This window comes from Mauremys mutica, chromosome 10, assembly GCF_020497125.1.
Source record: "Mauremys mutica isolate MM-2020 ecotype Southern chromosome 10, ASM2049712v1, whole genome shotgun sequence".
Classification (NCBI taxonomy): Eukaryota; Metazoa; Chordata; order Testudines; family Geoemydidae; genus Mauremys; species Mauremys mutica.
The window spans coordinates 40222912-40249248 of NC_059081.1; the positions used below are offsets into that span (position 1 = coordinate 40222912).

The 26337-nt window shown below is 40.7% G+C and overlaps 1 pseudogene; it reads right to left on the reverse strand.

Moving 5' to 3' along the window:
• Positions 1-26337, reverse strand: part of LOC123378727 — a 215328-nt pseudogene that overhangs the window by 93286 nt on the left and 95705 nt on the right.

The window sequence follows — 26337 nt, forward strand, 5'->3', positions numbered from 1 at the left end:
AAAGATCTCATACTCCATTCAAAAGCATCTGCAGCTCTCTCTCTCTCTCTCTCTCTCTCTCTCTCTTGTCTAAAACCATTATTCTGCATGTAGTTCCTTTTTTGTTCTCAGCTTTTTTGGACCACTTCCAAGATTTGGTTGGTGGTTATTTAAACCCTTTCTCCGTGTTCTGGTATTTTGTGCTTTGCCTCCTCTGATTCATGGATTATTCCACTCTGAGTGAGATATTTTCGATACCCATTCACAACCGTTCCTCATCCCACATATTGTAAATATAATGCCCATCTAATCAATCATTACTTCTATATCTCAGAATAAAACCATCCTTTCCTTATTAAGTTGGGCAAATTAGTCAAATTAATGTTTTCTAAAACTTGCTGCCTTTTTTGATCCTTTGGCTCCCAGCCTGTCTCTCTCCCCCACCCCCTTTATAGTCCTTTGAATTGCAAACAGTATCAATTTAGATCAATTAGTGTTTATGGGGATATTTTGGCCTTCCTGATTTGACCATAATAATTTAGTTTTATAGACCACAATGACTGTGCAGGGAGCATCCCTTCCCGGAAAAGCAGGGTCAGGGGTGGCATATAACTAACAAATAATGGTTTCTGACCCCCTCCCCTCTAAATCTGAGCTCGATTGATTTTACTTTCATAAGAACGGCAATCAGATAAGACGAAACATGGTATAGTTAAAAAAACCAGGGTTTTATATATTACAACTTCTACAACAGACTTGCTGTATTACGCTGGGTAATTTACTACTTAGCAGCTCTGTGCCTTAGTTTACCAGTCAATACAAAGGCTAAGAAATGGTGCCCACTTCAAAGAGGTGTTGCGAGTCTCTGTTTATTAACTGATGTTTGTGAACCCCTGAGATCCTCCGATGAAAAGCACAAATGTTATAATGCAATCAATAATAATAATGGTGAATTGCAAAATGCCATTGTTTGTAGCTTCCATATAAAACAAACGTGAGGACAATGGTTTGATTCTGCTCCCACTTACACCAGTTTAAGGCCCCAGTTCAGTAAGGCACTTAAGCGTGTATCTAACTTTAAGTACATGCAGGGCTGCCCGGGGAGAGGGGGCAAATGGGGCAATTTGCCCCAGGCCCCTGTGGGGCCCCCATGAGAGTATAGTATTCTATAGTATTGCAACTTTTTTTTATGGAAGGGGCCCCCGAAATTGCTTTGCCCCAGGCCTCCTGAATCCTCTGGGTGGCCCTGAGTACATGAGTAGTCCCACTGAAGTCTGAGACACAGCACACATGCTTAAAATCAGGAATTAGGTACCTTTCTGAACTGGAATTGAGTCAGGAGTAACTCCAGTGACGTCAGTGGCATTACTTCATATAGAAATAGAATCGGGATCAGGCACATCAGACAGATTCCAGATTCCTCTCCCCCTTTCAAAATGTGTTTTTAATAAGAAATCCCATATTTCAATAAATTGCTTTCTCTTTGAGTCATCATAGAGTGTTCACGAATTCAATACAGTCTGCAGAGCTGTATCTGTTACTCTATGGAGTCTCCAGCACAAATCCCATTCTGGTGAAGTCTTACTACTGTCCTAATGGAGCAAATGGCTAAAGACAGAATTCTTTCTAATGTGTATGTGATATATATGCAATTAAATTCCTGTTATAGTGAAGAATCACTGTCAGCAGAGATTATTTTAATGGATGTACAGTAGTACTCTAAACTAAGTCTTCACCATCTGTTCATCTTAATTATAAATGCAAACACAACATATCTTACATTAGCATCAGAACATAGTGAAATATCAGCGATTGAAATGCCCATACATACTCTTTGTACAATACTGAATGCATCTGTGCTATTTTTCCTCTCTCCCCCACCCACCAACACAAATTGGAACAGGGGAAGGAAAGTGCTTATTCCTCACAGATAATTTCCTGACATGGTTGAATATTTTCCTGGCAAACAAGGATTAATTATAGAGAATTTTAATACATTATGCCTCAGAACACTTTCTAAAAAGTATGCAGTGCAATAGGACTGCCACTTAATTTTAGCTCTTTTTAGTTGTCTTAGTTTTTTTCCTGTTCAGCCGGTAAAAGCTGTGAGAAACAGCAAATTCACTCTAATCCTAATAAATCACTAGCTTGCAGGTAAAAAATAGTGGAAATAAACTTGAGCTTTTCTTTTTATAACTGAAATTTAAAAGAGAGAGACACTGCAGACAAATAAAAGGTAAACACTTAATTGGGAAAATTTACGGATATCCATACATTTCCTTTTTGATGCAGCTCTCTATGGTTTTGCAGACTCATTATTGAGAAGACAATAAAACATGTCAGACCATGGTCTAGCATCTAGATGGTGGAGGTATGGATTCATGATCTCCTTCAATTTCATAGTTATACTATTAGGTGTTAGATTCTCACAGTTTATATTGGGGCTGTAGCATCACTATAGTTGACATTGAGACTAGTTTACTGTTTAACAGCCCATTTCTCTATATGCTCTAAAACCCACATGTTGACTCAGATCATTTTGAAAATTGCTGTGTCTCATGGGGATCCAGGGTAGGATTAGTGAGCCAAACTTGAGGCTGCTTGAGCAAGAGGATTTGGAGATACAGCCCCCTCCCCACCCTAACGTGAAACCAAAGCAAAGCAAGTCATTGTGATTCTCACCAATGCTAGCATGATCAAAGGGGTTGTTGAGCATTAGGAAATGCACCCATAAAACATAACTTTATTCTAAGGACCAGTGTAAGGTGCCATTGACTATTTCAGCACCAGGATAGTCATCGGTCAAAACAGGAAAAATAAAACACACAAAACAAGTTTCAACTTTCTACAATAATTCCATCCAATCAACACAAACCAAGTGATCACCCCTATCAATTTCACCTCTCAAAGAGCAGTTGTTCCTGTGAAAATGGGTTCTGAATGAAACGTCAGACAGTAGAAAAATCTTAGACACATGGTCCTTTTTAAAGCAAATCTCCAATGATATTCCTCCACCCCAAACTGCTATGGGAGGAAAAAAACGTTAAGGAGCATACAAACTAAAATAAACCCTTAGAAATAATATTCTAACCCCAAAAGAGAGAATTTTTCTATATCATTTTAATTTCTGTTAAAATGAAAATCCTGGTGTAATGTTAATTGTCATGTTTCTACTGCCCCAGCATAATATTGCTGTGCTACCACAGGGTCTGGGTAGAGTTTGTGGTGCAAATTTGGGCTCATTTGATCAAAGGTCCAATATATGGTTGCCCATATAATGACCTGCTTTTAATTTTCAAAATGCTCTAAAATCCAAGTGCATAGTGAGATTATGTTGACTATTGATATGTCTGTCTCTCTTGGTGCAGGCATTCCTCAAATGTAGCACCTTGCAATAAGGAGCTGATTTTAATATTCAAATTGCTCTAAAACCTATGTGCCTACCAAAACTGCCTTGAAAACTGATATAGGACAACAGGGGCTGGCATAGACTTTGGGAGAGTCGAAGGAGAATGCCCACTGAGGTGAATGGGTTATTTCACACCTCTCAGAGGTATTGTGTCAAGCTGTATTCATCTCCATGGGGTTTTCAGATGAATTTAAATGAATGGGCCACTTCACACCTCTACAATGCTACGGAGGGTTGTGCAGAGCCCCTTCTCACTATCCTAGCCCCAAAGGGGAGTACAATGTATGGGGCTACCCTCACTCCCCTGTGCTGCCTCCAGCTGATAGATGTGCTCCTCACAGCCTGTTGGTTGCCACCTTCCTTTCTCCACAACTTTTACTGGGGGCATGTAAGGACCAGGAGAAGGGCAGAGCTGGTAACTGAGTTAGTGAGGTGTTCCCAGGAAGCTTCATTCTGCCTTCAGTTATACCACCTCTTCCTCAAGACAAGGAAAACTCACTGCTCAAAAACACCCTTCCAGAATGCTGAATGCACGGATGCTTAACCCACAGAAAATCAGGCAATAAAGAGTCACAGCACACATCCACACTATTCTCTTTGAGTGACATTTTAAAGCTCTCTTCTTCCTAGAAATGGGGCACTGCAGAGACACAGCATATGGATAAAGTAAAAGAAATTGTCAGACCATGTCCTCACTAAGGGAGAGGTCACCTTTAGGTGGCCTTAGCAAACACCAGCTAGCTATCTCTGGCCTCTATTCGACCACTTCACTTAACATGCACTAATCCCCCAAAATTGCTTGATGGTACCACCCCATGCCCTTTGTCCAACGGATTCCCTCTGAAACAACGTCTGCACTCACCCCAGCATTGTCATGCCTGCTACCAGACTGCTACAAATCCCCACTGCAAGAATAGACGATTGTGCTCCTCAAGTTGCACAACACACATAACTCAGCACAGAAACGAGGGTTCCATGATCCCTTTGGGTGCAGAGCCACCTCTCTTCATGTCACAGTGTGAGCTATGGCAACCTGCTGCCAATAATCACTATGCTATGGACAGCAGTATTCACTAATGCAGAGAAGGGCAGGTGGAGTTCATGCAGACAAATGAGAGAATACAATACACCACATAAAATGGCCCATTTACTTAGCGGTTCCTCAGGTCTGTTTATAATAGGGAAGCCCTAGCTGAAGCATATTTCTAGAGGGGAACAAGGCACTGCTTGTCAATAGTAACTTTGCATTAAAGTTGTTGGGCCATGCACATACACATACACTTTGGGCCAAATTTATAAAGGTATTAGGTGCCTAGTGGGATTTTCAAAAGCACTTAATTCCCATCGAACCTCCTGTTACCAAATCCAGTCTGGATATGCTCAGGATATGGGAAATCTTACAAGAACATCCATTCTCACAAGTTTTTGGCCAAAGATGAAGGAAAGCTTGGGGGTGGAGGGAGCGGATCTTTTGAGATTTATACTAATTTGGATCTAAGTCTTATGGGAACAGCTAGTGAAACTTCAGCACACTCAAACCTGAATATAAACCCTACTCCTAGTTCAGCCTGAAACCCAAATTCCAAACGCTAGCCTTCAATCAATCCAGATTCAGATACCTCATCAGACCACCCTTCGTATCAACATGGGAGAAACAACGATGTAAATAGGTGACAAATCTAAGTATAAGTATAGCATACAGTAAGTCTAAGCTAAAGTATTTTATTAGACAATCCCTCGCCCACTTTTGCCAGTTCTTAGAACTCAGTAATATGCACTTCAAAGAGAGGCTGGTATCAAGTTGTTAAGAAGGCCAAATGAACTCAAACACAGATGTGTAATGTAAGACTGCAGATTAGCCTGCTTGATGTAGGATCATTAAACATTTTATCACTCACAAGTGTCTATGAGGACAATATAAGGACCAAGCCTCACCCATCTAAAAGCAAGCCTTCAACTACTTAAGCAAAAGTAGGTTTGGAGAGGTATCTCCCAACAACTTTGTACTTTGAAAAACAATGTCATGAAAGCACCACAAATCATTAATAATGACACTTTGTACTCATGAAATGAAAGTGTGTGCATCTTACATTGCATCATTTTAAATAACAATATTAAAAGGGAAAAACATTTTGTAATAAACAGCATTTTTGCTGATTGCACATGATTATGCTAAGCAGACTGTTCGACTGGTGTCAGAGAGGTGACTTAATAGCTAGCTCCTATAACTCATCTCCACAGCTGACCTCTCCCCTCTGTTGATGAAGCCTATTCAAATCCTGCTGCCCTTTGCTCATTTTAAGATCTTATATTTCTGATCATGAATATATTTGTCAATGTTCTTTATTTTAAACCTGTAAAGATTTTTCCGGTGGTCTTCTTAACCTGCATGATTTGAGTTTTATATATTACTTTATAAAGTGAAATAAAAATTAGTTTTCATTGTTGTTATTTTTTACCTGATGCTTACATGTCATTAATTAAAACAAGAAAAGACTCATAGGGTATCTGAGCACCTGTGAGAAGGAACAGTGCTAATATTCTTCACTACGACTTTAAAATAAAGGGTGGAAACATCACTCGGAGGTAGGAAATACGATAAGTCATTTCCACTATCTGAATATACATAAACATTAAGAAAAACACTCCCTTGGAAATATCACAAATTAAAAGTTAAAAATCTGTTTTATTAAAATAATCTGAAAGGAAATTGTATTTATGATATATATTTCCACATATATATGCACACACTCCCTGTATAGACATACACATGCATGCCTACTTAAAATCTACTGAACACAAAACACAAACCCACAGGACAAGCAAGATGCCAATGGTCAATACAAAAACACAACCTGAAAGAGGTTAAAAAGCAACTTAAAAATAATGGAACAGGAGATATTCAAAGTTACTATCAAGGTCAAAAGAAAAGGTGAAGAGGAGAGAAGTAAGCATTCCATACGAGTAATAGGACTGTAATAAATGGATCCCTTAAGGCCTGCAAGCAGGTTGCCACAAGCAAAACACAAATCCCTAGAGGGCAGTACATAATTAACAATTTGAAGATCTAGCCACTGTCACAAAGAAAGACGGGGAAGGCTACCCAAAAAAGTGAACAATCATTTTGCTCTCAAATCAGCTTGCTGATTACCCTATAAGCCCATGCTGATTGTCCCTCAGACTGTATTTTCCTACTTTCCATCACAAATATTTTCCTGTATACTGTTTAGTTTTCCAGTAATATGCTGGGATTCTAGACAGGACACAATGACTATAACTAATAAGAGAGAAGCAGTGAAACAAGCATTTCTGAAGGCGGGGGGAGCAGGATGGTGAATTTAAATCATTGTGAATATCAGGAAGATACATTTCAGCCAGATTATAAAAGTCCAGTAAAACTTAAGTAGATGGTGTTTTGTGAAAAGCGAACCATGATGCTATGGAATACATAAATCAGATTTAAGGACCAATTCACAAAAAACTCTGACTCGTATTCTGGGATCGACAGAATGGTCGTATGAAAGTGAAGAACAAAGGGATGTTTTTGTACTGTTGTTTCTAGATAAGTAACATACATACAATATCTGTGCATCTGCTGAAACCCCAAAGGTCATGTAACTCAAAACTGAGATGCACAGTTCAGAGCAGGCTGAGCAGATGAACATGAGGTACAGTTGGTTCATTCAGTCAGGCACTGATCTAGCATTGAGAACCACATGGGTGTACCCACATATAGCCCCATTCACTTCAATAGGTCACCTCTGTGCAACTCTGAGTTGCACCTGTGTAATTTGCAATGCAAAATCTGGGCCAAATATGGTATGGATACATTCAAAAGGGAGATATATTTTTAAAAGGTGATGAGAGGAAAATACTGAAGGTCAACTGTATTGATCATATCTGCTTATTTTCTAGGCCCTTGGGAATGTCAAAGCTACAATAATTCTATAGGCCCATACCACATATGGGGCAAGTTAACCCCTAGAATAACTCTACTAAATTCAGTATAGTTGCACTAGAGATAAACATGGCCTGTTCATTTGTAATTTTTCAGCTATAAATCATTTTGTCCCAACAATAAGTTACAGATGGTAAATAATGTTAATGTCCTTTTATAGTAAAACCATGTTTCTATTTATTACTTTATTTATTGCATACAGAAAACAAGGAAAGGATTACAATTGGCCAGAGCTGAAACATGTGGACATTTATTTCTGTGCCACCATTTTGGTGATACCTAGGGACAATGTATCTAATAATTTCAGAGCAACCATCATCAGTTTGTCTTGCAAACATTGCTTAGATACCACTGGGTCATCAATAAAAAGGTGCTATGTTGCCATGAAGATCACTGCACCACCCCTGAAACTCCACATAAAAATGTATGAACATGACAAATCTTCACAGGCATGAGAATCCGGGCTAAAAACAGACATGTAGATGAATACCAATTCTTCATGTGGCATACTCTATTCTTGTTTTTACATGGGGAAGTATGGACACCAAAGGCATGCATAAATCCAGTACAGAACACTTTGATTAAAAAACCACAACAGTACTTTGACTATCATATGCTAATACAAAACTACTCAAGATAGTTAAGTCCCAGACAGACTGCGAAGAGCTACAAAAGGATCTCTCAACAATGGGTGATTGGGTAACAAAATAGCAGATGAAATTCAGTGTTGATAAATGCAAAGTAATGCACATTGGAAAACATAATCCCAACTATACATATAAAATGATGGGGTCTAAATTAGCTATTACCACTCAAGAAAGAGATCTTGGAGTTATTGTGGATAGTTCTCTGAAAACATCCACTCAATGTGCAGCGGCAGTCAAAAAAGCGAATAGAATGCTGGGAATAATTAAGAAAGGGATAGATAATAGGACAGAAAATACCAAGTTGCCGCTATATAAATCCATGGTACGCCTACATCTTGAATACTGTGTGCAGATGTGGTTGCCCCATCTTAAAAAAGATAATTGGAATTGGAAAAGGTTCAGAAAAGGGCAACAACAATTATTAGGGGTATGGAACAGCTTCCGTATGAGGAGAGATTAATAAGATTGGGACTTTTCAGCTTCGAAAAGAGACGACTAAGGGGGGATATGATTGAGGACTATAAAATCATAACTGGTGTGGAGAAAGTAAATAAGGAGGTGTTATTTACTCCTCATAACACAGAACTAAGGGTCACCAAATGAAATTAATAGGCAGCAGGTTTAAAACAAACAAAAGGAAGTATTTCTTCATACAACGCACAGTCAACCTATGGAATTCTTTGCCAGACGATGTTGGAATATTCATCCCCCAAGGATGAAATACTGAAAGAAAAAACCACCACCTTCCTCTGAGACATACAGGAGTAAGTTTCTCGATCGCAAGAATCTGCTGATGAGAACACTAACAAATCTTTTTTCTGTAGCTTGAGTTTCTGATATCTGAACTCTATTACATAATATTATTTAATTACTTATATTTTATTATGTATAATAAAAGTTAAACTTATTTTTACTTTTGTAATTATGAACATATTCTTAGTTACTTAGAGCCTTCTTTGGAGCCCTTCTACTCTTATAGAAATAAGCATTTAGGAAATTGGTAATAACATCATAGTTTTGACCATGTATTTTCTGAAGGTTATAAATTTTATACTTTAATCTGTCAGTCACAATGGGGTAAAGCCCCTTTTATTTTCAATGAACTACAGAAATATGAAATAAAGTTATCCACTGATTTATATTTTTATATACACACACACACACACACACACACACTTGAGGCTAAATTACTCTGTAATACAAGTCCACTGACTTCCAGCTAGTAAATTTGGCCCTTAGTCAAGATGTTGTGGCTACAGGCCAATACGAACAATTGCCACAGTTAGCTCACAAATAAAAGCTGGCCACAGTTAAGCTTAAGATATTATGTGCGCTTTAGTCCATGATAAACTGGGTGAATTTACCTTGCCTAATTTCTAATCCTCTCAAACATAGAGTTTGAAAGTTGAACTCAGAATTAAATGATATTTGGTTTGTGATTCCTTAGCAGAGACTGTGAGATGAAAGACAAGAAAGGAGTCAGAAAACAATTTACATAAAAAAATGTACACAGTGTGACATATCCCCTGTTTCAGGTGCTTTGCACCACTCGGTACAAAGCAGCCAGAAAGTTATCTTCACAAATGATTGGATGTTCCCTCTGGTAAGGGGGAAACCAGTCAATACATATCTAGGCTCACAACATACAACTTTACATTACTGATGGGGAGAGGCACAACCCACCATCACGTGTTGAGGGCTCCCATCGCTATGCACAGACATGTACACACACATAAAATAATCTGTTATTCATTGCTAATGTACAGAAAGTAATCTCCCATCATTGGTTGACAGAAAGTGGGTAATTCTATGAATGTTGTGAAATAAAAACAGCATGTCAAAAGAAATTAAAACTTTTACCCTGAGATCATGAATAGCATTTCCTTTACCAAGAGCTGTTTGGAAAACTGCCAGGGAGCTGAGAAAGGCTGCTAAGCAGCACCAACTTTGCTTGCCCTAACCTCCAACTCCAATTATGGGGCCTCAAGAATGCAGCTGACATGACACCTATGGAAATGAGATTAAATTACAGTGCTTTTATTTTTGCTTGGTAGCAGACATTTCCATCGTATATCAAAGATTATGGGCTAGAAAATGTTAGTGTGATTTTCACAGATAGAGCCAAGCTGCAAAGTCCCATCCTCCTAATATTTGGGGGTGGGACTTGGATCTGAGGTTTTTGCTTTGGGCCCACCTCTACTAATTAAGTCATTCCTATTATTTTTATGTAATACTTGTGAAAGCTCCCGCGTAGTGTAAATCCCTTAATTTATTTACAGAACAGATGTGTGATGTCATGGGCTGGATTACTGCAGGCATCATCACAAAGCCCTCCCATGTGCCTAAACTCTAACCTGGAGAGAATACCTCAAAGTACTCCTGTCCCTATGTATGCCTCTGTCTTTTCTGCTGGGACTACCAGCTAGTGCCAGTGATAATCTGTAGGATGTGGACACCTATCTACTAGGAACTGGACTGAGACCTTCTTCAAATACAACCAGCAGATGGCAGTCACTTTTGGTCACTATTGTCACTGACTGCATTCAAACTGGTGAAGTAGATATGAACGGGTCAATATATTCCCCAATTGCCTGTTCCTGTAATTTCCATGTTGAAAAACGTTGAACAAAAACATCATTTAAGATTGTCAAGACAAAACCAACTATGTACAGCAGTAAAAGGCAAAAGCCTCTATCGTGTGGCTTAATTACATTCCCACTTGAGTAAAATATAGAGTTCTTTTAGCTACCATAATTGATGAGGTTCTACTCTATTAACAGTGAAGTAGCACAAGAAACTTACGCTATCTCAGGCTACGTGACATCTGGTCTCAGGCGCAGTTCAGCCTCTACATGCACTGCTTCCTGTCAGAGTAATTAAGTACATTTTTCTTGATTAACAAAATCCAAACAAGATGAAGAGCTAATATGCTTTCTGCTCTGGGTCCCGGTGGAAGAAGATTTTTTACATTCCTTTGGGGATCCTCCACCATTGACTTGTATTTCTAGTTTTGTCTCAAGGTGAATCTAATGACATTCCTCAAAATGGAACATATTGTTCACAATTCATAGATATCTTTGAGAGGCCTTTTTGCCGTGCCAAGGCATACAGACCCCCATTTTAGGCTTCAAGGATGGGGGAAGGGGAGGGAGGGCAGGGATTCCAAAAACCAGCAAACAGAAATATTTTCTTATTTTGTATTATAGTTTAGTGAAAGGGGGAGGGGGTTGGCAGGGGATGAGGACTTAAATTTCACCTATAATGTTGTGAGCTCAAAAACACTGGCATTGTACAAATATATGAGAACCAGAAGGTGAAACACCATATACAAAGCAAAACTGACGAGTGTAGTTTTACTATTTAAGCTAAATGGAATGCAAAAAGTGAACAAACTGCAAAATCAGTGAACGCTTAATTTTAATAACGGATCCTGCAAATCTTAGCTCATGCGAGTAATCCTGACTTACAGATGCAGTGAGCGTTTAGCACATGTTTGGGCTAAAATAAATGTAAAAGAATTAAATAAACCTAATAAAACAGAAGACAATGGAGTTAAACCAGAGCTAAATTTGGGTCCCTAGGTGCAAAACTTAGATCTGTATTAAAAATGGCCAGTAAAATAATTTTATCAATAAACAATCAGCTTACAAAACATGCAAGGGATGCCCCAGAAAATCCCCCCAAAGGGATTTAAAATGTAAATCTTACTTTAGTTCCCTTCCTCCTACCCCTCTTTTTTAGCCTTTGCAAAGTCTAGACACACTGGATCAATACCTCCTGTTGTAGATGACCTCCTGGCATGGACTAAACAGGAGATGTCATATCCACCATAGAACCCCACTTCAGACTGGAGTGAGCCTGGGGAGTTAATTAAGCCCCCTTCCTAGAGTACTGTGCAGATATCTAAAGTATTTTTTAAATAGCCTTTATTTCATTCCCACACAGAAATGTAAAATGTTTGAAATCAATATAATATTGTAATAACAAGTCTTAAAATATCGTAAAGCTACAGTCTGCCTCAGGGCTGTACTGTGGATTTGATGTGATCAGCAGCATGCTTGGTGGGTCACACTGAGAGGAAGCCAACAATTCACAGTGGGTCGAGGTTTCTTGGAACCTTTAAAAGTAAAAATTGTTACATTTTATTTTAAAACAGTGCTAAATGCCTGGCTTAGTCCGGTCACTTGGGGCACTCAGCACACTGCTCAAAAGATATGTGAGGTTATTTTTAATACCCTTGCAGGTCACCTTTAAACGAATTTGCACTTCAGTGATTATCGTTGTTAGAGCACACATTATACCAACGGAAAGTAAGGAAACTTACATGTGCTGTATAGCATCCTCAAAAAGAACAAGATTCATTGCAGCATGAAGCTCATTGTAGTGCTCTAATGAATCTGTTAAAATTCTGGTCAGCTTCTCCCAATCAGATACTGGAAAGTAACAAGGTTCTCCAACACCATGGGCAAAGTGGCAGTAAATTAGTGTCTTATGGATAAATACGTGCTCATCAACACCCTGATGGTAACAATATAGAGATATAAACAAGCATTCACACAGCATATTAACCCTTTATCACATTTTTTCTCCTAATTTTAATGTTTTGAGTGAATTGTTAGTGCTTGTGAAAGCTGCTGAATTGACATCTTTGGAGGCTGAAAACCTCTACCCACCAAACAGATACAGCACACACAGTGGCAATTTACATTTCCCCATCATTCCCTGCCAACAAGCCGCAACCATAATCTGGAGGGACTCCTTCCAGAAGTTTCGTTTTCATGGTAATTCGGTCTTTGTCTTCTCTGATGAGCCTACCAACAAGGGTGCCAGTTAATGACAATCGTGTGACAGTTTTGTACTGACAATTGTTCAGGAGGAAATGATTTAAACACAACCAGACCATTTCACTGAGGCTGCTAGTCAAAAAGCATATTATATATATGTCATGTAGTTTCTATCATTAGTTTTACCCACTTACTAATACCATAAAGCTCTTATTTTTCATTGCAGCATTCACCATGAGGTTGTAACATACAAGCAGCTGATCAGAATGGAAGGTAAACAATCTCATTTCAAAGGAGAAACTGGAATAACTATGTTTCCAATATAACAGTGGGTATTTAATACTATCCTTCTCATAATATTCAGATCATGTCCAGTTAGGCATATGAATACATAGAAACAAGAAAAAGGAACCTGTTATATAGTGATCCACAGAGCTGTCAGGTATATTCTTACTTAAAATCATGAATCCCATTTTAACTATCCTAAATTTTGGGTAAATGGGAGGTAATACGGCATGAAACAGCGTAGAAGCACTCACACATATTACTCATAGGTATTATATATCTTGAAATCATACGTCAAAATATCTTTTTACAGTATCAAAAAGATCTTTGTTAAAATGTTCAATATCCTTTTCCCCCATAAGTTCATCTGACTAGACTCAGAATTATTCATGGAAGCCATAAATGAACCAAATCAATAGGAAATCTCACACACTCTTGAAACGCAAAAACATTCCCTGCAAAAATATTTTCAAATTTCATTTCCATGCTTGACTTTTTATGAACATTATACTATCCATTTCTGATTAGTAACTAAAATGCTCCATCCAGTTAGATGCATATCAGTATGAATATTTGCTTCCATTAATGTGTGTGTTTAGTAGGAAATTAATGACGTCAGAGCAGCAGAAGTTATATAATGCAGTCGTGTGCCTGCTTCAGGGACCGTGATTCCTTTTTCTCCCATTCTCTACTATTATGCATTTTTGCTGAGATAACGTTTCCTGTTTTATTTGTCTCTGACATTCTTCTCTCCCTCTGTTCAACTCAGCCTCAGTATATTTTGCAAGGACCACACTATCCCCCCACTGCCATTTGCATTCTCATTACCTCTGACACATATTCCTAGCTGACCTGGTAACACACCTGAAGGACTACCAGTGATGTTACAAATAATTTAGTCTTTAGTCCCCTATATCTCACTTAAATTTGACTCCAATTTGCTGTACAGTTTTACTGGCACCTCCATGGTACTTCCTGTTGCCTAACACTTTTCTATCCTCCATTTTTCCTGACTGGTCACCATTGCCTAACAATGTATGGGGTGAAATTCTGGCCCCACTGAAGTCAAAGGCAAAGCTCCTAATAACTTCAGCAGAGCCACTGTTCACCCACAATTTCTACTTGTCTTCAGCAGCTGAAATTCTGTCACACACAGTGCTAATGCACACAACACATTAACTTAGGACAGCTAACACCATGGTGTTATCCTGGCACATCAGACTACATCTTGAGAGCATGAAGCAGGTTACCTTCCCTAACTCTCTCATTCAGGGACATGTTAATCACAGCTCCCTTATTTAAGTCCAGAATTCTACACCTGGTGTGAGGAGTGATTAGGAACCTATCTGGGCATTTTTTTACCTCAGGGGAGTTTCTTGGGAAATTTTTTCCTTCTTTGGTGATCTTTTCATCCAGTTGTACTAGGAGGTCTTAAAAACTCATATCCAGCACTTTTTGCATCTAAACAGATGGAGGAAAAAGCAGGTGTAACTGCAAATGTAAAGTAGCCCACAAAAGCTCAGAAACCAATAATTGACCAGAAATCGTATAAGGGCCAGATCCTCATTGAAATCAATAGGAGTCAGGTGCCTAAATACCTATAAATAAAAGTCACACTATCAACAGCATGTGCTACTGCCCGCTCTGCTCAGGCTGCCCAAATTGCTGATCTCCCTCACACTCTAGCAGACTCCCTACATGCTGCCTCACACTCTTTCTAGCCTCCCATGAACCTGACCCACAATACCAAAAAGGTTTTCACTTCAATAAATAGTGGTAAGTGAGTCTGCCAAAGCCAACCAGAATGGGTAGGATAAAGGGAGGGAAACCATCTTGGGAATAAAATAGGAATGCTCTTCTTTCTCCACAACAAACCCTTTCCCCCATTTTTAGAATCAAACACTGAACTTTCTGATATGTGCTCTCATTAATTTCTATTTCCATGCCTCTTTGTGCTTTCTGCTTCCAACACAGCACAGGCAGCATTAGAAATCTCAGGAGAAAACTTGGTTTCTTGAAAGTTCCTGCCAAGACAGCTGGCTAACTGGGGTGGACAGTCAAACTTGCAGGTTCAAACTGACACTGGTACACTTGAACCAGGTCTTGCAAGGTGACAAGATCCTTCTTAGAGGGCATGAGAGCCCTCATCTCCCACTGGTATCAACAGGAATCTTAGGAGATGCTCAGTGCCTTGCAAGATCATCCCTCTTGAGATTCACCCTGAAGAAATGTGCTGCGTAATGTTGTCCCTGAACACCCTGAGCACATAGCCATGTATAGTGATTACAAAGACAGGTGGTAGGAGCAGACTATAACAGGGAAGTGATGACATGTCACCCCACACAAGACCTGAAGGGGTTAAGCTTGCAGGTGGGCTAATTAACCCCATAGGCTGCCCCTGGAAGAGAAGCCAGGGAACAGGGATGAATTAGAGATGATACTCAACTGGACGAGAACAGGAGGGGCCTATATAAAGCCCAGGAGCTGAGAGTAGAAGGGGGCTGCAGAGAGAGAGAGAGAGAAACTGCACTCACTATCAAGGTGAGAGACAGTAAGGGAGGAAAGTAGCTCAGGGATCTAGCAGTAAGACTGCGCAGACCTTGACCGCTTGTTGTACGGTCCCTAGGCTGCAGTGGTGGATTAGCCAACTGGGGGGCCCTTGGGTGGCCACCCAGCGCTCCTGCCAGGGAGCGGGGCAAGCCCCTGTGTCCTGACCCCATTTCCCCAGCAGGAGCGCCCTGACCCCATTTCCCCAGAAGCAGTCGGGGGGGGGACTGCAGGAGGAAGAGGTGGGGAGACACATACTCTGTCCCAGGGCCCCAGAAACCTCTAATCCATCTCTGCTGGTCTGGAACCCCGTGCAAGCAGGACAGGGGCTGTGTTCCCCTACCAGCCACTGGACAGGGCTGTTAAAGGGCAGGGAGAGGAAAGATTGCCTGGGTTCCCAGATACTTTGATGTCCTGCAAGGAGAGGACTGCCATGACCTTACTGTGGGGCCAAGCATGAAGCAGGAGCAGTTGAGTCCTAAGAGAGCGAGATAGAGAGTGATGGAGTGAGTAATGACAGGAGAGGTGTTGGACTGGCAGAGCTAATCCCCAGAAGCAGTCAGAAGGATGTGCTCCAGCCCTGAACACAGCACCCCATGGCAAGGGGGTTTTAAATTCAGTTTAGAGGAGGTCTGGAATGTGAACCTCTTTTCATCATAGTTTGCATGGCTGACAAAAGCTTGATGTACTGCATATACCTACATAGATAACTATCCTCTATTAGACTTTTAATCAGAAACGTCTGATGCTATAAATAAGCGTGTGTCCATTATTAAACAAGCACTGGCCTGCAGTACAATTGAAAAAACAAAAGAGTTTAAATCAGTGTGTGGAATGTGGATAAAACTATTCTATTAGTACCTTAACATCCCTTTCTCTGTCCGGTGGGGAGCGTATCTCCTTATCTCCCAGGATGAAGCGCCTGCATCCTCCATATCTTTCAACTAATGGGGATGTTCAGGGACTCATGATGCTGAACTATTTTCTACGTCTTGTGTGTCAACTAAGGGAACCCTATTGTGAAATATTTTGGAGATTATCAACTCCTTTTGGCGTTAACAGGGGTTATATGTATGTATTTATGTGAGGGCAATCCCCAGCTCAGTTTGACTAGAGACTTTAAGAAGCATAACATACATCATATAAACATTTGCAATGCATGGTGGAGAAAAATGGTGATTGGTCTGATCCTAGACATAGCAGAGGAAACTGTGTTTCCTGGAATATGTGTAGGTAGGAAGTACCTCTTAAATTAAAAACATAATAGAATCTAATAGCTGTGGGGAGGAAATTCTGGGCCATTTTCTGATGCAGACAAAGTGCAGCTTGTGTGAGTGAGTTGATAGATTTCAGTACACTGTAACTGAAGCCCCAGTGCTGGAAATGGATATTTATGATGCTGCTGTAGATGGTAGCTAGAGCATCCATCCTTGGGAAGTGGAGAGTAAACACAGAGAAAAGTTTCTGAACGAAAAGAAAAAAAAGTGAATGGAGAAAAGGGTCGTTATTTCTTTAAAAAATACACCAATATATTTTTAATAAAACTGAAATCCTTGAGGATGAAAGCAAGAGTTGAAAAGGTTTTCACAGCCAATGCACATGGTGTTAAATATCTTATTCACTCCTTGTCTCACTCTGTGGAGATCATAATTACTATCAAGTTAGTATTTAACCTATCAAATGAGCCTGACCTCAGGGAAGTGCAGTGCAAAGCTCTGTTTTCTCTCCAAAATGCTTGCTAATCTAGGTTTATTTAACATATGCACATGGAGTAGGGATAGTTTGAGGACTGAATGACATCAAAAATTGCAAATGCCAGACATAAGAATGCAGATAACACCTTAGCACAACGGTGTAGTGGCAGGAAGGAGTGGCTGTAATTCTTAGGAAGGACATTATATTGATGATTTATTTTATTATAAAATACACTAATAGTTCTTATCGATATAATTATAGTCTTTTTTTTAACAAGGGCCTGATAGCCACAAAAGTGTTCAGAAAAATTACAAGAATGTGTAGCAGGGGTTTTCAGATGCAGCTCAAAATATACTAGGCCATACATTTCTGGGCCTCTGACTGCTTCTGCTTAGTGAAAGCCAGGAGCCCCAGGAAGAGGATTTGGGAGTAAATATTTCTCAGTTATTTATCCATTTCCAAACCAAAACTTGATAAGCTCAAAGGAGAAACAGAAAACACCTCAACTTACAACTGCCGGGAAAGTAATTCTAGTCAGATGCCTCCTGTCCCTTCTCCCTAAATAGTCCGTGCATCTCCAAGCATAACATGTATTGGGACATTTGAGATAAAGTTTCTGCCTCTGATGGGAATATCACACAGCACAAGGTAAACCCTGTTAAGCAAAATTCACAGTATCCAGCTGGGTATTGAGAAGTGTAAAAAGAGAGCCCAAGGCATAAATACTGCCATCAAAAATAAGAACTCACCTCTTAAGTTCAGTAGAGTTGCTTTATGTCACTCTGCTGGAAAAAGACAACCTGAAAACTGTCTATTGTAAGATATTCCTGGTCCAAGGAGGGCCTTGGATGGTGTAGAACTGATATAGCCATTCCCATGCCCCCTTCCTACAGCTGGGGTGGTATCTCTATGCCCCTGTAGCCCTCAGTTGTCACAACAGAGGTGTGAGGCTATTAGCAGCCAGTGTAAGTTAGAAGAGAATGACTTCGAACAATCACAGAGAGAATAACTACAGAGCTCCACAGTGTTATTTTAGAGCCACTTTGCAGATTGTAATCCCATTTTAAATACCAGATTTTCAAAAAAGAGTGCAGTAGGTCAGCCCATAAACATCTGTATGGAAAAAAACATTTGCATGTGCAAATTAGTTAATGGTGCACCTATGTCCCTTTCTGCATGTCAATTATTCAATCTACATGCACAGCAAATAGTAATTTGAGTTTGTAATTTCAGTAATACCATGTGCAAATGGATGGACAGGTGTGAAATTTGAAAAATCTGCTGACACATACAGCTGCTTGCACACACAAATACACTGTCAGAGGGTAGACTGGCCACTTTAGGGAGCTGGACTCTGCTCCGCCTGGATTTTGTTATGCCCTGTAGTGGAGTGGTCACCCCGCTCATGCCCTGAAGGGCTTAAAACAGCCCTGGAGAAGGCTGTGGTGGAGAAATGCTAGGGTGATTGGGGGAAGCAGCCACGGGTGGGGCCACGCCCCAATCAGGCCACAGCTGGCTTTATAAGAGGGCTGAGGGCCAGAGACTGGAGCACACACTCTCTCTAGCTTCCTTGAGAGAGAGAAGGACTGGGCTGCCTGGGAGCTGAGAAGGGTACCTGAGATGGAGTAGTGCTGGGGAAGGGCAGAGGGAGCTGAGGAGATCCAGCCTGGTAAAACCCCAGGCTGCAGGCCTTGGTGAAGACCAAAAAGGTACTGGGGCTGCAGAGAGGCAGCCCAGAGATAGGCAGAGGCAGCTGGGACAACCCCCGTTGCCGATGATGAGTGGTTTACAGACTGCAGTCTGCCTCAGGGAACAGGGGCTAGATGATGATGGCAGTAGCCACTGAGGCAAGGCGGGGATAGGGGGTTGGTATTTTCCCTGGGTGGGAAGACCCAGATTGTGGGTTACTGTGCGGGCAGACCCCTGACATAGAAGGGCACTGGGGTCTAGGAAGGAGACACCAGCCTGCAGAGGGCACTCTGGACTGGAACATACATTCCAGCAGGAGGCGCCACGCCGGTGAATCCCGCCCCGCCACATACCCTTTGTGATGGATTTGTGTATGAGACCGTGTGCGTTTGGTCAATTGAGCAGGATTACCAGATAGCAGCCAGGGAGCAGGATTCCCTATAAAGGGAGCATGTTCAATCAGTGAGAAGGAGAAAGACAAAGGGATGTAGGGTATTCAGAGGGGATTCAGAATCCTGTCCAGAGCTACTTTCAGTGAGAGGCAGGAGCAGAAGCCTTAAGAAGAGGAGGCTTGAGGAAACAGAGGACAGGAGGACCTGGGTTTTTGAGGAAGGACTGCTGAGTCCAGCCAAGGGCTGAAGAAATGAGGAGTGCAAGTCCCTGCATGGTGAGCATCAAGATTTCTGCTCCAACATAAGTACAAGTGGAAGCTATGCCCATGTGTGAGGTTAACTACAAGGGATAGAAGAAGACCTTCTTGCCATAGGAAAGATCCTCACAACTCTGATAGCCCCTTTGACCCAATACACCTCAACCAACTAAAAAACCAAACCAATGCCCAATCCTGAAACTAGCCACAAGCAACCAATGCCTTAAAAGTAAATTACCCATCTTAAAAACAAAAGCTTTGCCCCCAAGCAGAGCTTTTACCCTGAAAAAGAAAAAGCAGCAGAGACTTCATGAAGTCTACTAGGGACTTCACTGTTGCACCACTGCTTTTATGCGGAAGGTGCTCAGATACTCCTGTGGTGGGCAGCAGTTTAAAACCCTAAGGCAGGCATGGCAAACAAAGAGTTCTCCATGCTAAGCAAACATCTACTCTACAGCTTCTGTCAGCATAACGTATGTTGCTCAGGAGTGTGAATAAACCACCCCCTGAGCAACATAAGTTACACCAACATAAGTGCTGGTGTGGACAGCGCCACCACTGACACAGCTTCTGCCGCTCGCGTGGGCTGAAATAATTAAGCCGAAGGGAGAACTCTCTCCCATTGGCATAGAGTGGCTACATTAGAGAGCTTACAGCAGCGCAGCTCCATCGGTGCAACTGTGCTGCTGTAAACTCTCTAGGGTAGCCTCTCTCTTACTCTCTGCAGGGTCAAAAGAGCAGAACTTGTGCTGAACGTCGTAGATATGTCTTAACATGAGCCTCATCATGCTAAACAAATGCTTATCCCTGGGGCTTTATTTCTGCTACTAGGCAGGGATAACTTGAAAGCTGCTTTCATTATAGCAGGATCATGTTTCCCTGTGCTCCCCAGCCCGCTCACCACCTTTTGTCTGGTGCTTATGTGTTTGTCAATCCACACTTGTGCAGTGCAAGAGCTAGTTCTACATGACGGCTTTGCAAGCGTGTAATAAACAGTTTAAGCCTTTCACACTCAAATTAAAATAGCTCAAATGAGAAACATTTACTCACTGAAAGGAAACACGTTTTAACAAAATGTGGCACTTATAGCACCTACCTGAAGACGCTGATATACTGAAAAACTTCCAGCAGTAAGATTCAGGCATATGACATACTGACAATTGTGGATTTCTTTTAAAATCAGTTTGTCTGTCATACCTATGTAGTTACAAAATAACAAAGGGATAATAAAGTTCAATTGTATATTCACAGTTTGAGATTTCTATTGACAGATGTTCACACTGAATGCTGCTACAAGAAAGGCTGATTATGTAGCCCTGTGTTAAAAGAACTGAAAAACCCTCCTTTGTTAAAACTCCCTTACACACCATTTGGAATCTTTTAAGGGACACTGTCAAGGTTGACAGGCTCCAAATTATATTGGCAGATTTAAAATAACCACCAAGTACGGAAAAAAAACCCAGCTGTCAGCCACTCCAAAAAAAGGGCTGCAACAGTGTTAAACATCCCAACTCCAGGCAGGGGAGCGTGAACTAGCAACAGTTAGCCCCTGGTGCTTGTTGAGAATCAGAACGATGGGTGCACAGAATGAGAGCTGATATATATGTGCCATGCCATCGTGTGACAGAATGTACCCCCAGGTTCACATCCTACACCCTATTGTAGCAAGTTTTGTACAAGGCATGTCTTGTAAGGTAACATTTGAAAACTCAACTTGCTGGTATCATCCTGATACAATGTGTGTGGCAACATTGTATATAAAGTTATAAGATTTCCCTGTATGATGTTATCAACACGTTCCAACTCTATCACCCTGCCCAAACAGAAGCTGGCACATAGGTCTGTCCTAAACAAAGGAATGTGTGTTCGGCTTAATTTGTGTTTAAGCAGTAAACAAAGTCATCAAGCAGGGATGGAAACAAAGAAAGTTCAACCAAGTGAGAAAAACCAGCAGGGAACATCCTTCCACAGTGACTCTTTGTATCCTAGTGTCCTACTGGAAATGGCTTTCAAGAGAAGGGACTGAAACTATCAAAAAGAGGGACAAACACCCCAAGAGACACCTCCCCCCCCCTCCAGCCCATTGCATTCACTGCACCTGAAGTGACAAAGGACGCATTTGTTGGACTCTGGAGGAGGGGTCCTGCCCTACCAGCTTTGGTCAGTAAGACTGCTGAAAACATGGTGAGAAACTTTGCTTGGATCTGAAATAGTTTAAGTTCAGTATTAGTAAACATCCTATCTTCATTTTTCTTGTAACTATTTCTGACTTTTATGCCTCATTACTTGTACTCACTTGTATAAGCTTGTTTTGCTGTTTTATCTAATCCAGTGTGTTTAAACTGAAGTCTCTGCATAACTATTTGAGATAATCAGCTGACATATTTTATGAATAATGGGTTTTATGAATAATTTGTACTGTCCAGGAGAAGGCTGGGCAATACAGGACAAACATTTCTGGGGGAAAATCTAAGACTGGGTGTGTGTTGGGGCCACCCTGCAGTATAACCAAGGCTGACGAGAGCCGGAGTGTAACCCAAGTGTGGCTGGCAGGTTGCAGTTACACACAGACACTCAGGGTGTGGCATGCATGCTGGAAGGCTGTTTGTGAGTGGCCCAGGTGGGAGCTACTTCAGCAAGGCATTGTAAGGCACCCAAGGTTGCAGGAAAGGGATGACAGAGCTGCTCATTAGTCTGGATTGTACCCAGCTATGTCACACATCTCTTCTACTCTCCAGACATTTCAAAATTGCCTTATCCACCTACAGGGGAGAGATCTTCATATGTCTGGCCTAATTCCAACATTTTCTCTTACAGTGGAGAACAGATCTCCTCTTCAGTAATGTATCACAGTTTTGTAAGTGTCCTTTCAAAAGGGAATATTATATAGAACTTATAGCACAGAACTCTTGGGTTCTGGTCTAAGAGCTGACTTGAAGTATGCTACCGCTGTACTACGCCCTTGTGCAATTTATTTAGCTTCTTTAGATCCTTGTTTACCTATCGTTAAACTAGATCTGATCATTTTTGTCCAGTTCACAAGGCTGTTGTGTGGTTTACTTTGTCCAGCCTAATCCTGAATCCTTGTTCAGACAAAAAAAAACACACTGAGGTCAGTAGTTTTGATTAAGGACTGAGAAGGATTTCATGACTTCCCCATCAAGTGTATATAAAATGCTTTGAGATCTTTGGATGAAAGTTGCTATAAAAGTGAAAAATATTATCATCATTAACTTCCCAATGAAATTTCTGCCAAAAAATGGAGGTTATATGAAATCCCTGACTCAAAACACAGAAGGATCTCTCTGTTGCCATAGATGCATAAGGTGCTAGGTTTAGGTGAGTATATAGCCCATCTACATGGAAAATGACATGAGTGGAGGGGAAATATTTCATGTTTACTAATCAGATTTGTAGGAGGCACATTTTTCATTAAAATATTGCTAGTTGTTTTGCTGCATATTTACGGCAGCAACAGAAGGATGGAACAGAACTGTCACACTCAAGCTGTCCCATTGTACCCAGCATGCTGTGTGCCTTCAAATGAACAAATCAAAACTTTGAGTTGACTTTTAATGTTAAGGCTGCATGATATGAAAAGTGATGATTTCTACATATTGAATGTCAAAAACAGACTCTTCGCAGATACATTTTCTGGTACTCAGAACAAAATGGGACAAATAGCTGGGAGAAGCTAGAATCCAGCATAAAAATGAGCCTGGCTTCACCCCAGCTTCAAATGTATTTATCAGTGGATCCAGGAGAGCAGATGACACAGACAGAATCTATTGCCTAATGGATCGCTGACGGGACAGACAACATGTTGAACAGCTACCTCACAAGAAACCTCAGTGCAGCCAGAAATAAGACATCATCATAAGATAACTTCTGTTAGATTCAATACTTTTTGTAAGAAAGTTTTAAAATGTGCTCATCCTTATGGCAGACGATTCTTTCTCATCACAAATTGTAAAACTGACATTTTATGGATCTCCTTTAAATATTTGGTATCTCTAAAGAGAACACTATCATTTTAAGATCAGTAAAGTACTGTACAGTATTTAGTTTTAACTGAGCTGTGTGGGCGTACACTGGACTGACACTGGGCAGGATTACAGATGGTCAGTAATACTGGATGGAAATAGAGTCCCCAGTCCAATGATATTTATTCATTATATGATTGGGCAGGATACATTGCACACATTGGGTGTCTTGGTTTGGCTGGTTATAATACTGAACTTTCTGGCCTATGCTGGTAGCTGGTGGAAGTTGCCTAGTGTAGAAATAAGATGGAAGTTCTGTAGTTTAATTTCCTACAAAGCATTCTGCACAAGCAATAACACTTCTGTATTCTTATTGTCCAGGAGCATCAATAAGAGAGAAGTTTATTCAGGGTCTTCCTTTTACTTTCAATAGCTCTTTTTCTAAAAAGATTGCATGTTCCAAAAATGCAAAATTAACTGAAACAAAACATGGAATCCTCAGAAAAACAGAATACATCTCTAGCTTCCACAATGCATTTTTCCCTCCGAGCCTGTATTTCCTTCTGGGCCCACACCATTAAGCTCCTATCATACACACTCATTGCCACCACCCCAGAGATAGTGGACAAAATTTAGAAATGCAGCCATCTAAACTAAAACCAGTCATCACCACAGTGATGCACAAACTCTTGTGTTCATGCCAAGAATACAAGCCCTGTCTGTGAGATGATTTCACCAGCCTTTTACAAAAAATTTCTGTGAAATGGAGGGAAATAATCTCCACACGATTCCCCGCAGAGCTTCTCTTCACACAGACCTACCACCTCTCACGTGAAGAAGTCAGTTGCCTTCACATCCCTGCCTCCAGATCACCAGAGAGAGTTCTCGAGGAGTCTCAGGGCCTATACATGGAGAGAGAGTACGACAGGGATAACCGCAGCAAGGTAATCACAGAAATTTGAATACAGCCTAAGATTTCATTAGCTTTCCTGCAGCCCCTCTCCATCCAGGAAGGATGGTTCTAGGGGTTTCCCTTACAGTACAGTGACGCTGCCACACAGACAGCTCTTGGCCTTCCCCAAATTTAGGAGGATACATGGCTTTGGAGGAGGGGCTACCTAAATTCCTGTTTCTTTCATTAGAGGTCATATTCCTTCCCCTGCTCTACAGCCTGGAGCAGGGACATATTCCTTCACTCATAGTGCTTTCATGGAGATCCCAAATGCTCAGCTTCACACAGGCTACACACTGGTTCAGAGGTCTGGCCATTCTGATATAAAACCAGGATCTGAGTGACTTGCTGTAATAGGAACTCTTCAAGTAAATAACAATAACACTGACAACTTTTAAAAATTTTTACCAATGACTGTAGTCAAGATGTTGTGCAATTACAGCATGACGTTGGACAGTACCATAGGCATCAACCTCAAGAACATTAAGATAATCAATTAAATAAATACATTTTTAGCACCTGAGGGAGAATAATTTCTTTGAGCTTCCTTTTCCAAGGGTCTTTTGAGAACACCTATCAATGGAAGAGATGCTGTGTAAGGATAAATGTTGAGGCATTGGTATAGCAGAAAGCCTCATGCTTACAAACATTTGATCAAGTGCTTCACTTTAAGCACATGAATCCTCCCACTGGACAGATCATGTCTTTAAGGTGAAGCGCCTGCTGAAGTGTTTGCAGGTTCAGAGCCCAAATGTTGCTCTTTGGATAATAATTTAGATGAATTGCTTTCCATGCACCCCTCCCTTAAACCAGAAAACCTAATCAGGTATCACTCTATTTACGGACACAGACTGTACATTTTTAATATCTGATGGTTACCACAACAGAAGAGATTATGACAAACCATTAAATAAACTTAAAAGAGAGGCTCAAGTACTTCATATAGTTTACAGTTTATTTATATTCTCCATCGTTTTAAACAGTCTCTTAAAATTTTGAAATAAAATGTTGCCCAACAAATATTGATGGTTACTGTTTGGCACTTCCTCCCTTTAGTTCCCTACATTTATTTTAAGTGAATTTAGGGCTAGTAGAGAGAAGATGCCAGCCTGACTGCTCTGAGGAATGAAGCCCCCTTCTCTTTGTCAGTCACAGAATTGCAGACTTAGTACCATACAGGCAGAGGGAGCTCATGTTTTCCCCACAGTGACCTGGAAGGACCTCTGCTAGGGTGGAGGGTAACGTTCAGTCTATATAGGCACACTATACTTCTGCCCTTTTTGCTGAGTCTGCCTGCATGGGTACCAAAGCTTCTGTGATTCAGACACATATCTTAGAAACTTAACTGAGGGCTTCAATTCATTTTTCATAGGCAATGGGATGGTCAGGTAATGATTTGTTCACATTATCAGTTTGAACCACTGACCTGGAAGCTAAATGCTCCTTATTCCAGTGCCAATTTCTGAGCCACCTTGTCTCTTTTAGCTCTTGTTTTCATTTTTCTTTTGGTTAATTCTTTGGTTGCACATCATCAGCAATAGCAGAATATCACATACAGAGGATTTTTTCATGAACTTGTGCTCTTTTACTGGCTCCGTTGTAGCATAGTGCAAAATATTGTAGAACCTATGTAAATAGTGGCTGTATTTTTTAAAATCTTTATTACAATAACGGTGGTAAAAATAAACTTTTGGAATCAGGACATTTTCCGCCAGAGTTTAACAATTTTACATCAGGTATTGAGCCTAGGCTAATAGCAT